The sequence below is a fragment of the Ambystoma mexicanum genome, chromosome 9, assembly GCF_040938575.1.
Source record: "Ambystoma mexicanum isolate Mex_15411 chromosome 9, UKY_AmexF1_1, whole genome shotgun sequence".
Classification (NCBI taxonomy): Eukaryota; Metazoa; Chordata; class Amphibia; order Caudata; family Ambystomatidae; genus Ambystoma; species Ambystoma mexicanum.
In genome coordinates, this window is record NC_090931.1 from 1454038984 (window position 1) to 1454052346 (window position 13363).

Consider the following 13363-nt stretch of genomic DNA (forward strand, 5'->3'; position numbering starts at 1 on the left):
CGCAAACCAACAGTAAACAAAAATAATAGAGCTCTGTTGAACCAACCCACCAGCAAATCTTTGGGTACCATCATAGGGAGTCATAGCACTGACATGCCTGGGGCTGTCTTCCCCAGGTTGGGTGCCCATTAATCAGTTGTACACATCTCTACCTTATGCCACCTACAGCGTAATATCTTTCTTGCTCAGGGCGGTTTGTCATCAGAGGGTGGGACGATCAGTACATTGAAGTCTCTCCATGTGTCAAGCATGTCTGACTGCTCACCTTCCTCGTCTTGTGTAGTCCCAGCCCACACTTTTGTTTCAGCAAGACACCAGCATTCAAAATCCTTGTACCACTGGTTGTACTGGGGGCCCTGTTTACTTTTCCAAAACATATCAATACACCTCTTTGCCAGAGCACACGCCAGATCCATACGTTGTATCACATGCCTACGTTTGGTGGGCCTGGGGTATATTCCCAAAAGACATTCCAGTGGGTTCCACTCACACCTAACAAGCCCCGCTCCCCGGCATGTCTGCTCAATGCGACACCATAATGTCCGCGCAACGTGCACGCCAAAAGCATATGCATAAAATCTGCCCCCTCTTTCTTGCACCAAGGGCATTTGGGCAACATTGCTTTGTTAACATTGCCCACTCTACTGGGAGCCATGTACGTACGGTGCAGTACATTGAGTTGGATAAGGCGAAACCGAAACAAAGTCTGTTCCCATTGTGTTTCCGTAATCTGTACACCCACATACCTCTCCCATTTGCATTTCAGCCTTTCATGTGTTGTGCTCGACTTGCCCAGGAGATATTAATAAATTCTAGCGGTCGGCCTACAACCATCCTCCAGATCGTACAACAGGGATAAAAGTACTTCCTCTTCCGGCTCAGCAGTCCATCCCGTCCACTTTTGTTTAGCCACCTTCTGCACCTTCATATATTGTCAGTTTGGCCATTGGGCAGTCCCTCATTCTGCATCAAGCAGTCCAGCTCCCTAAATGTCCTGTTTGCAAACATGTCCCCCATGTGTATACGCCAGATTCTTACCACCCTCAGGTCCACCAAATTCGAGCAAGTGTCCGCTACAATAGGCGCAATTCATGAGTAAGAATCAAGCGTACCATCTTCAGCACCCTAGCCCAAATCTTCCAGCCCAGTGTCACTATCAAGTATCGTGAGATCATGCAAGATCCAGGAACCCTCAATATTTCCTTAAGTTCGGCCAGTTTCACTACCGTCTGTAATAGGTTGGATTCAGCAGTGACACCGTCCGATAGCCACAGAGTCACATACCGGAATTGAGCAGCCAAATAATATAGTTCTAAGTTCGGGAGCTGCACCCCGCGTTCCTGGTAGGGCAAATATAGGGTCTTCAGTGCAATCCTGTGGTGGCACATCCCCCATAGAAATTCCCAGAGTGTGGTTTCTAGGTTCCTAAAGAACCTCGGCTCTTCATAGTGAAGCACATTTGCGAATGCGCACAGCAGTCTTGGGAGAATGATCATTTTTGTTATAGAAACCCTGCCCATAAACGAAGTGGCAAACAGGACCAGAATTTCATAGACTTCCTTATCCCACACATTATCCTTATGGTAATATGCCGGTGTGTATCTTGTGGCACATGTGCTATCTGGACCCGTAGATATTTAAATGTGATTATTTCCTACTTCAGCCCCAGGTATGGTAAATCCTCTATACTTTCCCATTGAAGGATCACCAGAGGAAAAAGACACCATTTCTGCCTACTAAACATAATCCCTGACAGTTTTGCAAAGTCTTCCAAGACATCTAGTATTATGGGGTCATTGTGGGTCCGCTCACATTAGTATAACAAAACATCATCCGCATACAATGATATAAGATGCCTTGTGACTCCCACATCTATGCTCGCTCCTAGGTATTCTTGCTGCAGGTATTCTCTAGAGGTGCCAATGCCAGTATATATTGCATCAGTGATGAGAAGGCACCCCTGACGGGTTCCCCTTTGTATGTTCCATACCTCTGGTATACATTTCACTCTAGCCACCGGGCTGGTGTACAACAATATAACCCACTTAATGAATGGTTCACCTGAGCCAAACCCCCTCAGTGCCGCATACATACACTACCAAAAAAACAAGTCGAATGCCTTAATGGTATCCAATGATGCTATCGCTAGGTGTGCCTGTTGACCATTGGTCTAATCTATTAAGTGCTGTAGCCTACGCAGGATAGAAGCCGTGTTACGGCCATGTTCAAATCCCATCTGGACAGTATGTATGATGATGTTTATAGCTCTGCACAGGCGACCTGCCAATATAGTTGCAAGTATTTTGGCATCGTAATTCAATATGGCCAGTGGGCGATAGAATCGCAGCTCTATGTGGGCTTTTCTGGTTTAGGTCTCACCATCGTCTCTCGCATACGCAGTGGTAGAACACCTTTTTCATATGGCTCCTCATCGACCCTTAGGAGTGGCGTCCCTAATACTGAACTCTGCGTCTTATAAAATTCTGATGTCAAATCTGTCGCTCCCTGGGACCTTACCCGCAGCTAGTGCTGTTATTGCTTGCTTCACCTCTTCCAAGGAAATGTGTTTATCCAAATCCTCAACCTGTTCTTTTGTTAATTGTGGAAGTCAGATCTGGTCAAAGCCATCCTCAATCTCCACCTGGGGTATCTACGTGTCTTGTCTATTCAACTGAGTGTAAAATACAGAAAACCTGTTGTTTATAGCTGTCTGAGAGCTTCATGGCGTGCCACTTTCATCTGGCAGCGGCATGGGCAGCACCCAGTGTTGCTCCCGTTTACATAACCCTGCTGGCATCCTAACGGTTTTATCCCCCTCAGCATGCATCTGTGCCAACCGTGCCTCAAAATCAGTCCTGGAGAGCCGGCCCCAAGCCTGCGCACATAGCATTCTCAGTTCCACGAGGTCCCTTTCCAATGTCATAGGCCTCTGGACCTCCATCTTGCTGATCTTATCCTTCAGTACCTCCAGCTCTGTCCTCAATCGTCTATGAGTGCCCCCTGCTCTTGCTATGATGTCCCCCCGAACCACAACCCTCAGTGCCTCCCAAACCATAAACCAGCTATCCACACTGCCAATATTGGTCTCCAAATACTGCTCTATGGTTTGGCGCAGCATGTCCACAAATAGCGCATCTGTGGGCATATGCCACATCGGAATAGGGGACATAGGTCCAACCATTTACCCTATAGCCATCAGATGTGAGTGATCTGACACAGTGTGTCCCGCATATTCCCCACTGATGAATTCCATTTGGTATTGCACCCCCATGAGCATATAGTTGATTCTAGTATGAATATCATGTGGAGACGAGTAATAACAATACCCCTTAACGTTTTGATGTAGTTCGCTCCAGATATCTATTAGATCAAGCTCTGACAAGACTACATTCAAAGCTTCAGTAGCCGGGGGGACCTTTCTGGGGGTATGTATCTATCCAGGAGTACAGCTCGCACAGAGTGAAAATCACCTCCCCAAAGTAACATCACATCCCGTCTCAGTGCTAGCACACTACTAAGTGATCGTACATGTGACGCTGCCTGCCCCCATTGCTCTCAGATTCCACACAGCGGCATCCTCACATCAGTTTGTTGCGCAAACAGTTCAAGTCAAGCGTGCTACCATGCTCTGCACAAGCCATGAGGCCTGAGACCTCCTTACGAGGTCCACTGATTTATTTTGACCTAGATGAAACAGGGCCACCCCAAGAAGCTATATAAGGTGTATAACAGTCCAGTCACCAATGCAATTGACATTCCTCTCAACCCCTGCCCACAGCGACAAGTCAAATGTGCAGTTCCTTACGGCATTTGGCGTCCTCTTCATCTCCATTCCCCAAATTGTTGTGTTCAAGCCACATATTTGCTGCTGCCGGGGTCTCAAGGAAATGTGTTTTCCATCCGTACACAATCTCCCGCCTGGCTGGGTACATTAGCATATATTTTATTCCAAACCGTCGGAGCTGCGCTTTGAAGGGCACAAACGTTTTCCACTTCTGTTGCACCATGGGTGAATAATCCGGATATTTTGCTGTCTTTGCATTGCCTCTTTCTGTTGTGCCACCTTCCCTGGAAAACTGAAGTATCACTTCTCTCTCTCTAAAGTCTAGGATCCTGGCAATGGCCGGCCTAGGATGTGAGCCAGGTGTTTTTTTTTTTTTGGAGGGACCTGTGTGCTTTTTCCACAGCGAACCCCTGTGACAATTTCCATAGAGCAATCTATTGCAGTAGCATGTTCTCAACAGATCCCATCATATATCGGCCCTCCATGTCTTCATTCAGCCCTAGCACCCTTACATTGTTCCTGTGGGACCTTCCCTCCGTGTCCTCAACTCCAGTATGACATTTTGTGACACCAGCACTTTCATTGTCGCTGTTAAATCTCCGGCGGCAGTAACCGTGTCCTTCAGGGTTGCCTCCACTGTTGTGACCCTCTCAGCAAGCGAACATACATCCTCTCGAAGTAGCTACATGTCTACGCTCACCACGTCAATTTTCCTCTCCAGCACGGATCACAAGTCTGCAATACCGGCCAACACCTTGGACTCGCGTGGGTCCCCCTGTGACGCCATCACCTCACTCTGTGCCAGTCCAGCTGGGGTAATCGCACCAGGTGTGGACTGGAAACCAATAAGGTTCAAAGTGGATTCATATTACAAATAAAACACATACAAATACAAATATTACATATTTTCGACAAGCCCAACACTTTTCCTATGATAAAATTTGGAAATCAAAAAGGTTAATACACAAAAGAGGCCCTGGGTGCAGAGGCCTATCGGGAAATCTCCAGAGTTCCCTAAAGGCCAGTCCAGCCCTGAATCGCATCCTGGGCCTTCGCTTGCTCGCAAAAGAGTCCATTATCGAACCTTTCTGTTTATTCTTAGTAGGGGACATCTCAAGTGCGTATTATGTCCTGGTCAGCTATGCAGCCTTCACATCTTACCAGTTATCCCTTTCAAGATTATATGATGTGTTTCCTGCACCTCCAGTTCTATGGTGTTTCTCAGAATGTAAAGTGTGGGTTCTTGACCCAGCACAACCAGCAGTGTGTGTGAGGGTCCAGGGGAGCAGCACATGTATTTCTTCACTCTAACACAGCTTTTACCAGTAGTGAAACAAAATATTCAACTGCACCTCTGTGTGTCTGGGTTTCTGGAGCCCCCAGTGCTTCTCTGGTCTGCTTTACCTGCATGCAGTAATCTGTTCAGCACCCTCACGATATTCCCTGCTTCTCTGACACCTGCAGTCTGCACCCAGTCCTTCTACCATTGTCCCCGTGTCCGCCGTTGTCACAGCCACCGAGAAGCTCATTCTGCGCACATAACGCAGCCCCGCATATCACGCCACTTCAGTCCCAGCCCTTCTTGATCAGCAGCATATACCAGGAAGGTCTCCCTCTCCCGGCTCACGCACTGCACATTCTTGCTCTCACGTCACCACTGCTGTCCCTCCTTGCTGTGGTCACTACACAGGTTTCCACCACCACACGGGGGGAGCAAGCTTTCCAGGTCACCCATGTAGTTCAGTCTCAGTGGCAGCCTGGGTTGCCCCAACACTTGGATTCCTCTTCTTCATTCGCCCTGCTGCTCCGTTTATCGTCGTGGGTCTGATCTAGCCGCCATCTTGGGTCCTACCATGTTGATCTTTCCACAAGATCTCCCAGGCTACAGGGATTCTGTTTCTTCAATCAAAGCAGGACACTGCACAGTCCTGAGTATACGCTACCGGTACATTATTTCAGATGTGTCAGAAAACGCATATACATGCCGTTTTCAGGATCAATTCATAGGATCTCAATGGGAGCTCAAGCAGGTCACATCTGCACTACATGAGCTCAGGCCACCGCCCCCTAAACAAGGTAAATGATATCCTCCAAATGAAACAAAATTCCACTTGAGACATGGTTGGAGAATCAAAAAAGGGATGTTGAGGAAATGATTGAGCATATAATGCAAAGTACCTATCTGAATAAATCTAAACCATGTGGTAACACTAAAAGGGGCCATTTGGCTCCTTTTGATATTATGATCCACAAACAAAAGGTGGCTCTTCGTAAAGCTAGAGACGCGGTTCGAGGGCGAACAGACATATCGGTAAAGCCAAGGATATAATTATCCATCAATTGGCAAACGCATATAAGAACTGGCTCTGGCAGCACAAGCACTCACTTTGAAATGTCAATTGGCAATTGATGGCCAATCTACTCCGGTCTTATTGTAGGTTTTGGTCACTTTTTTTTTTAAATTACAATTTTATTGATTTTGTAACACAACATTGTACAATTTCACATAAGAGTAAAAGAAAGGAAAAAAAAAAAGGCAAAAATCAAAAGAGAAACACATATTGTGGCATATGTTTTGAGAGAGCAACATAGGAGTGCAACATACATTTTATCGATTTCAGATCTACATTGCACGAGACTTTCCGATTCCCTTCCTGTTCAGTCTGTACATATTGTGCGAGCAAGGCAATTTCTTTAGACAAATGTGACTTCCCCTTCGAGCTTTCAGAAGACATCATTCAGCACGGCGGACAGAGAATTTAAGACTTATTGACAGTGGCACCAGCAATATGAGAGAGCGATATAGTGGAAATACAGCATCATGCACACACATTTTATGAGACATATTTCGCACGAAACTCCGCCCATTCTGTTTCGGTGGAGGCACCTTTCTCATGTAGGGCAGCGGTCAGGGACTCCATTCTGAAAATGGACCGCGCAACGTTCACCCACTCCTCTTTAGAGGGGAGGGATGATCTCTTCCAAGTCATTGTGAGGCAGGCTCTTGCGGCCATCAGGAGGCCCAGGATCATCTTGGGGGGTTTTAGAATCGTGTCTTCTTCTTGGGAAAGGCCGAAGAGTATCAGTAGAGGGTCTTTTTCTCTATCCTCTTGTTCAAGGTCTTTAATCCAGCTCAAAACCTCATCCCAGAAGGCCTGGACTTTGTTGCAGCCCCACCACATGTGCCAGTAGTTTGCTTCTTGACCACAGCCCCTCCAACACAGTGGATTTGATCCTTGATACATTTTCGCCAGTCGAAGCGGGTCGTACTGCCATCTATACAAAAGTTTGATGGCGTGGAGCTTATATTGGCATGATATTGACGCTTTAGCTGTTTGTCGGCACATCCGGAGCCACAACTCCTCATGAAGAGGACCTCCGAGGTCGGTTTCCCATTTGTTCCGCAACTTCGTGGAAGGAGTTAGATCCGTTGATATCAGTGCGGTGTACATAGAGCTTATTAGGCCTTTCGAGCCCACGAAAGTGTCCAGTATTTTTTCAAAGGGTGTGAGATCTCTTTGTAGTTGGTCTTTCCATTTTCCTTGGGACATTACTCCTTTCAGTTTCAGATATTGAAAGACCGATAAGGGGCCTATGTTAAGAGCATCTTCGAGTTCCTGTATAGTTATAAAAGTCTTGTTTCTCCAAAGTTGTCCTGCTCGTTCCAGACCAGCTTCGTACCAGGACTGATAGCTCAGAGGTTCATGTATGTCGTCACGAATTCCTGGGACCCATATGTGTCCCAGGGGAGAGGGCCAGGTCGTAACTCCCTTCGTGGCTTTGTTCGGTTTCCAAATTGCCCAGAGGGTTCCGAGTATGGGGTGATTCCGAATGCTATGACGTAATAGAGATCCAGGGACCCATAACCATTCACCGACAGTGTATGGTCTAAGGTGAAAATTGTCCAGGTCTATCCAGTGTAGGTTTTTTTGCTGTCTCAGGTGTGGGATTAGTACACGCAACTGGGCTGCCCTGTAGTATGCCTCTAAATTGGGGAGGCCCACACCGGCGTCGTCCTTCTTGAGATACAGCAGAGATTTAGGGACTCTTGGTTTTTTACCTTGCCACAGGAAGGTCATCATGGACTTGGTTATTTCGGAAAAGAACTTCTTGGGTATTTTTATGGGGAGCATCTGGAACAAGTATAGAATCTTTGGTAGAATTACCATTTTGATGGCATTTAGGCGCCCCATCCAGGAAATTGTCAGTTTGTCCCACTTTAGCATGTCGCCTTGCAATGTCATTAACATGGGGGGGAAGTTGGCGTCGTATAAGGTGTCCATGGTACGTGTGACGTTAACGCCCAAGTATTGCAGGGTAGTGAGGCTGACTTTCATTCCTAACGGGGCGAATCTTTCCACTTCATTGTCTCTGGATCTGTCAAGTGGGAGGATGATGGATTTGCCGGTGTTGATCTTCAGGCCTGCCATCCTTCCATATTCTTGGTCACTTTTTAACACATTCCATTCGGTTTCATCTTCTAATGAACTAAATCCGGTTCAAGCTCTATTATAGAAATCCCATATCACTAATTTGGTATTTTGACCCACATTGCACCCAGGCGGCTGGAACCACTCATTCATTTATACAAAAAGATTCTTCATTGGGTTATGATATTGCCAACATTGTCACTATCATGAAATAGCTAAAGCCCTCGTGAGCACCTGGGCCCGATGGCATTCCTAATGTCCTGCTTAAGGGGCATCCCCTATTTTGGGATAGTACATTATTTGCCATTCTTGGCAACATAGAGACTTGTAGAGTTGCTCCAAATAGTTGGAACACATCTGTGCTTGTTCCTGTCAATAAGAGTGGTGATAGACAGGACCCAGCAAATGATCACCTTCTGGATATTATAGATAAGAACCAAATGTGTTTCCCCACAACACTACTGAGCAGGCATGCCAAATGGGCCCTTGAGACTGGTCTACTAAGACCTTATGAGACTGGTTGCAAAAAGGGCCACATCACCCTACACAATATTAGTGCAATACAGTGTTTGATGTCAGAGCCTCGTTCTTGCTCTAAGAATAATCTCTTTTGCTGTTATGTGGTATACAGTAAAGCTTTTGATCTAGTTTCTAGACCATGGATATTGAAGAAGCTAGAACTATGGGCATCAACCCCTACCTTCAGCTTCTTATTGAAATGTTTTAGACCGACACATTAGTCACAGTACGTATTAGCTAAACTGCTGATTTTACAGATTATATGAGCATGAATAGAGGTCTCAAACAGGGCTGTGTTCTGGCCGCACTTTTATTTAATTGGTACGTGTCTGCCATGGCTGATGCTATCAATGCCACCTACAACTTTCCCCCCCAAAATCAACGGTGTACCAGCCCTTTGGCTGGCGTACACAGACAATACCATCTTGTTCGATTTGACACTGCTTGGCTTGCAACACTCGATAAATGCTCCTGCCAGTATGCAACGGTAAATTCTACGAAAATGAACATCCCAACAACAAAAATGATTTGCCTTTGAGGAGAACTCCCAAAGAAAGAACATTATTTGTTTGGAAAATTAATAATATCAACCTACAATTGGCTAAAAACTACAATTCCCTTGGCTTTTCCATCAAACTAAATGCCCCTCTACGATACTATGGCGAGCAGATCACTCCAAAAATTTTGAGAAAATGGGCGGCATTTTATTGCCAATAAAGGGGGTCATAATGTTGAGGGCCTGCTGGAAATATGCTGCGTTAGTATTATTCCAAGCCTGTTATACAGCCTTCCTGTTCTTCCTTTTAGATATGGTAGCTGGCTTGATAGGACAGAAGGGAACATATTGCACTCTTTTTTTAAATGCGCCTTCTTCAGTTCCTGTTGCTGGTCTTAGCATGGAATGTGGTCTTTCATCTTTGCTCTTGATATGGTTACTCCAAAGAACGTTTCTATTTTTGCAGTTTGAACTATCCACACCTTTTCCAAACAAATTAATTAACCTTATAGGTGTGGACATGCTGAGCCCTGAGAGGAATTTGTTTGTCTATGCATTATATGAACATTTCTTAAATCATGCATCGCTGTTGGAAATTTTGCTTGAATTTGAATTAACACCACCAAACATTGAAACCGTACTAAGGACAATGTCGAGGACATGGGATAGAATAAATAATATTACAATACTGACCTTTAAGAAGAGGTATAATGAATACTCATATCAGAGCTTTTTAGTAAATACAGCTTGCTCACGTTTAAGCAAATCCTGCTCCATTGAATTAAAGTGTTTCATAATCTATCTTCAGTTAAATATACTTCCCACATTAGAATTCACAGGGTCTTGGGAAAAGACGCCCCGACAAGATTGTCAGTGTCGACTATGTAGGAACAATTTTGAAACCAGTCGTCACATTTTGACTGAATGTCATGTATTAAGAACATGCTATCTCAAAGAGTACAGTACATTTGTTAATAATATGGCTTTTATTGAAACTGAGCAATTTTGGAGCACACTGGACCTCAGTCCATCATAATTACTGCAGCCGTGCATCACATACCGAAGGAAGTGTTAAAATTGTTTGACATCTCTTGTTCACTTTCATGCAATTATTGCCTTAAGTGTATATGACTTTGTTGCTTTTTAAAACCGAGGTGATCTTCTATTGTATGCATGAATACTTTTTTTCTTAACATTTTTATAGGGCTAACTGTTTTTATATGGTGTTATTTTAATGTGCTTAAAGTTGTTTTAATAAATAAATGCACAATAAAGAAAAGAAAGCAGTGATGCAAGCTTCATTCACAAACAGAAAGGTATCAAACACGCAGCAGTGGTGCAAGAATCATTCACACATGATGCATACGGAGTACATTTACCAGCCCCAACAGAAATTCCCTTCATCACAAAAGCACATTTCAACATTCACCCAAAAAACGGCTGTGTTGTGTTCTCTTTGGCACATGTGTGGCAAGCATTGAACACTGCCACCCCAGAGAATGGCTGCATTCGTTTTCGCTTCAAATCAAGCACAAAAAAAAGACCTGCATTCAAGATGGCATTGCACTTTGTTCCTCCTTTCATTTTAAACACCACAGAGTTTTGCTCCATTAAACACAACCCTGCATATGCATTTCATCTGATTGCCATCAGGTAAGGCAATACCTCTCAGAATGGCATTCTTTTCATTAATAAAGTCCATGAAGAGCAAAGAATTATATTTCAGTCCACACAGCTATGATTTCCTTTTGAAATGAACAAGCACATGCACATTAGTGCAGAGGAAAGCAATAGCCTGGCTCTCTCTCTTGCCTCGTGTCAATTACGAAGAAACTCTTTTCAGCATATCTTTGTGTCGAGAAATTGACTGTATCTTTAAAAGCCTTCCAGAAACTTAATTCAAAAGTAACTGTGTGCGGCAGAAAAGGCATTTGTGAAATTAACATGAAAGAAAATGAACACAAGGGTAAATCTGCTTTTGCAAAACAGGAAAATTACATTTGAAAACTGAATGATAAATAATACCATGGCTCGCACAGAAACACAATTGTATGTGTGGGTGGAAGGGCTGCAAAACTATGTATAGTATGCTCTTTCCCTCCAAAAAGACTTCAATCAGCCTGGCTGAGGCCCAGGATTTCCAGTCAAACCAGTTTGGCATGAAGGCTTGTCTCCCAATTTCACACTTATAAGTGAACTGATGCTGCAAGGACATGGGCTGGGATTGACAGTGTGATCATTACTGGTTCTGCTAGACTGCCAGGCAGAACTGCCCAAAAGGACAAAGGAAGGGAGTGAATCCCTGTGTTTTGGCTCAGAGGTGCGATTTCCTTCAGCACACATTTCCCACATTCTGAGGAGGTCCTTTATGCAGAATGACCCAGGAGGAAGACAATTTGGCAGTGGGGGTGGAAGGACCACCCACACAAGTGACTAATCTAGCCCATTCATTTTAAAAACGGGTGTACATTAAGACATTTTATCCAGTAACCTACATAAGCAAGAATTCAATATTATACTAGTATTTTGTGGGGTTTTTGGACAAGCACAATGAGACCATGTGCATCTTTCTGGCACGTGGTGGATTGGAATGGCAGGAAAAAGGCATTTCTGGGTGAAATATAAATGGCAAAGACATTACACTTGGGGAAGATATGCTGGATACTAATGGGAACGTGCTTAGCTATTTGCAGTATTTTAAATATTATATTTTTCATGAAAACAATGAAATTGTGCCAAAGGGCGATGCAACATCAGACAGAATTGGCGTTCGAACTGGCCAATTCCTTATGAAATATGGGATCTGCATATCTGCTTTTTATGATGGTGACTAGTGTAAATCTGATGTTTTTATACATAACTCATTTTTGTAAAATAAATAGGATTTGTGAGACAAAGGAAGTCATAAATGCACACACCTAAAATGATGTCACTTCCCCTGAACCAATCAGCTCGGGGTGGGGGGAGGGAAAACCAATAGCCTGGTCACTCCTAGGATAGGAGCAACTCCAGAGTACTTCCCCCCAGATTGTAAAATTCTATGATGTCACTCTGACTATTTAAGGGGGAGACAGGGAGGCACAATGGAGATTCAAGATTCAAAGACTCAAAAACCAGATCCAGAGGCAGCTGATCCCATCCAAGAAGAACCACCCATCCAGATCCGAGCATACCCAAATAATCCAGGGAGAAAGGAGGAGAGGCAGCTGATCCTATTTAGGAGAGCCTAGTGACCAGACCCCTTGCCCAGCTGACCCATCCTGCTGTCCATAGTGACCAGACCCTGCCCAGCCGATCCCACTCCGGAGAGCCAGGCTGTCCCAGTGACCAGTTCTCTTGACTCTGCTTCCCAGTAACCAGATCCTTGACCCCGCTGTCCAGAGACCTTGCTGACTCTCCAAATTACCAAACTCAGGGTTACTTGTAAGTATCACATCACCCAGTACATAAAACTGCATATCCTGCTCTTTTACCCTTGCATCCTATTCAAATCCTATTAAAATCCCATACAAAATCCCAAATTGCCAGTATCATCTATTCACCTTTCCTTAGAAGAATCTGTGTTACTCCATATCTATTAATGTATTCCTTTTATAATTATTTCAGTTTTCTGTGTAAGTACCATTTTGAACTAAATAAATTAATTCTCCTATAAGGAGGTACGTAGTGCAAGCTGGTTACAATTCTAAATGAACCCCCTGGCGTGCAGTGTCTTTCCTTAAGAATATAGTAATTAAAATATAGCCTCAGTAGAACCTGTCATTGTGCAACCAAAACCGAATTTGCGCTTTTCTCTAAAAACCAATTTGCACTTTTCCCATAAAAAACCCAAACATAATCCCATTCCTTCAGAATTATGTCTGTTATGTACCTTTGTTTCTCATCCAAAACCGATTTTCGATTTTGACAGCTAAGCCCCTTTTCTTAGCTGTTTGTCATTTTAAAGCCTGTGTAAAATAAGAAATTGCAATTCTGCCACGTGTTTTTCTGTGCAATGATTTCGTCCCAAAATCGATTTTCTCACCTGTGTTCACGTTGCTTTGGTGCCCTGCTCAACAGTCTGTAACCTTCCTTGTCTCTTCAGTGCAGACACACAAAGTTATGTTCTAGCTATCCCACCGCTAGTGTAAACTG